This window comes from Brachionichthys hirsutus, chromosome 5 (genome assembly GCF_040956055.1).
Source record: "Brachionichthys hirsutus isolate HB-005 chromosome 5, CSIRO-AGI_Bhir_v1, whole genome shotgun sequence".
NCBI lineage: Eukaryota > Metazoa > Chordata > Actinopteri > Lophiiformes > Brachionichthyidae > Brachionichthys > Brachionichthys hirsutus.
In genome coordinates, this window is record NC_090901.1 from 11,853,891 (window position 1) to 11,857,031 (window position 3,141).

Below are 3,141 nucleotides of genomic sequence, written 5' to 3' on the forward strand. Positions count from 1 at the left end.
CAGTCTCAGAGAATTTAAAGAATGGCCTGGGAGCGCCTGATATTGTTCTTAAATCCGATCTCAGGGACGCAGGAGTTCTGATGCTGGTGGAGATGATCCCACCTGCCAGAAACAGCTGTCGGAGCATCTCTGCCACCACAAACCATCAAAATCAGGTCAGGAGAAAAAAAATCCTGCTTGGAGAATCTGGACCCGCGGGTCCCTTTCATCCAGTGTGAACGTCACCTCCGCTGCCACCAGAGGGCGTCTCTCCAGTCCACCGCGGCTCCCCAGAGGGTCGGCTGGGCATCTGCGCCTGACTCCGGACCAGCAAACGTTCCCGTCGTTGTTGTGTTTGTGTTGTTCATACATTGAAGCGCTGATCGACGTCACCGACAGACCTTCTCTGACGCGCTGCTCATGACGCCAGCAGCATCATCAGTCATCATTAGTCATGCAGCATGTCATTTCTGATTGGCCCAGCTGGAAAGTCGCTCCTCGTCTGCCGGACTTTATGGGGCTTACTGTTGTGGTGGAGCCCGCTGGTGAGGCAATGCTGCCAAGGACGCGCAGCCCCGAACCCGGCGGGGCAGCGGGCTTATAAAAGGCCACGTCTCCCCGTCCCGCTTAGTTTTCTGTACAACAACTACACGTGTTGATCTCAGGCTGCATGGAAGCCCTTCCCATTCCCTGCATGCCTGTCCACGCTGGAGGAGGAGGCGTGTGCAGCCCTTTTGTTACCTGTGCCATAGAGTACCTGGCTGTCTGACGTTAGTAACGTGGAGTTAAAGATGTCTTCAGAGCGCAAAGAGATGCGCAAAAGCTGCGAATTAAACCGGACCCGCAGGGCTGGCACCGCAACAGCAGCAGCTCGGTGCGTTTCCGACCTGCGCGGCGCAGCAGATGGGAATGTCTAATCAGCTGTGAAAGTATCAGCAGGAATACAGGAGCCACTTCCTTCAGGAACTCGCTCACCTCCCAGGTCCGACCCCCCCCGCGCTCTGCGTTTCCTTTGGAGTCCTGCAGCCACCTGTCCGGGTCGTCGCCAGCATCTCACCTGCGCTGCCGGACCATGGAGTTCACTCGGTCGAAGGCGCTCCAGCGTTCACGTCGCGGGGAAACCAGGCGGTCTGCGTGCGTCTGGACGGGCTAGAGCAGCCGCCTCGCCGCTTTACGCTCCAGTGCATGGCCTCTGGACAAAGTGGGAGCGATCATGCACAGACCCCCCCGAAAGCGGAGTCTCTACGTGTTCCTGTGTTTTGGCGTCATTTACCTCAGGCTCGGGTGAGTTGTTATTTACCTGCGCGCTTACCTGCGCGCTTTCCTCCAATGCGCAAACGTGTGGCATTCACTGATAGGAATTATTAGAGGAAAACAGCGGCTGCCCTCTGACCCCAGACTGAATCCGTTTGCAGCAGGTGCATTAAAACTGTAGTTTCTACCCGGTCGCGTGCACCCGGGGAATGTGTCGTGCGTAAAAGTGGCGTGTCGGGTCTCTGGCCGACGAGCAATACGATCGATTCGTATCCGCTGTCGCTGGGAGGACTATCGGGTTCACTCCTTTGTCGCACGGGATCATTTGAGCCGCTGTCTCTGCTCCAGATCCCGCGCGCCCTGCATTCTTTCATTACGCGCGCCAGACTGAGTTGTATTTCCACATTCCACATCCCGCCCGGAGTGTTTTTTTAATTTTTTTATTTTTTTTTACCTGTTTTGCAATACCTCACCTTGACGCATAAACACAGTCACTTGTATCCGATTCTGCTCTGCTGCGTGTGCGTGAACGGGAGCCCCCAGGGACGCGTTCGGTCGCAAAAAAGGGGGGGCTTTATTGTTTTATACTTTGATTTGCGCAGCCAAGACGATTGCCCCCCCCAAAAAACAAAAAAACAAAAACAAATAAATAAATAAAACACAGTATTATCAGCGTAACCATGCAGGGATCTTTTTTAATTTCGCTTCCTTGAATTGCCCAATAATAATAAAAAAGGAGTGTATATATATTTTTAAGTCTCACTCAGTTGAGTCTCACTCATCCGGGTCCCGGTAATCCCAGCAGGCTGCACTGCACAAAGCCATTTAGGGAACGTCAGAAGGATGGCAGCTCTTTGAAAAGAAGAAGCGTCGCTCTCTGTTTGACCTCCTGAGACAGACCATACAGCCCCGCAGCCACAATGGGCCGAACTAAATACGCGTCAGCTCCTCTCAGAGACGTCACGCAAGCGGAGTGAAGCGCGCATAGCTGACAGATGCTCGTATCACATGACAGCAGCTCCAAGTCGCTCCTCTCCGCGTGTTTACTGAGCCTGAGCTCATTCCTTCCAATCCATCTCTCACGATGCGCTCTTCATTGGCAATGACTGGAGCCTGCAGGCGTTGAGTGAGCGTCACGACGCGGAACCCTCCCAAACGCTCAGGTAAAAACCTCCCCATGCAGGTATTTTATTTCCCTGCATGCTCGGATGCAGAGAAATATTCACAAAGTGTTTACATCCAAACTGATCAAGATCAAATCTGAAGGGTGGGAAGATGTATAAGAAAATAATATCCGAGAATATAAAGGTCGAAATAACATAACTTTAACACACGCTCACGGTGTGATAAATAATTATTTTTGCACTAACTTGTTGATTCAGAGCAACACATCCTGCCAGGGAAATGTTTTGTGTTGGTGGATGAGGAGGTGGGAGGAGGAGGGAGAGGAGAGGAGGAGGAGGAGAGAGAGGGAGGGAGCGGGGGTGATGAATGAAACCTCCTGCGCGTCCAACGGGGATCGGATCAGTGTCACCCTATTGTCCCGTCGTGGCAAAGTGGGCGGATAGCAGTGTCTGTCCCTGCCCAATGGCAGGCACGACTCGCCCGAGAGCGGAGAGCGCCACTTTTCTGCCATGCAAAGCCCCTAAAAGCAGCATCACTCCGGCTCGGGAAGCCGCAGCACTGCGTAACAGCCTCCGCCGCTGAGAGATGACAGAGCCAATCCCAGCGCACGCACGGCCCTGGGAGCTCGGAGCTGCGTAGAGCCACCGCGCCGAGACGAGCAGACGCACGGCTCCGATTCTCTGCAAGAAGGGGACGCAAAAAAAAAAAAAAAAAAAAAACACGCACAACGGGATTTAAGGGAGTCGTTCATCCTCCGAACGTGGCCATTTGCTCAATGTCATC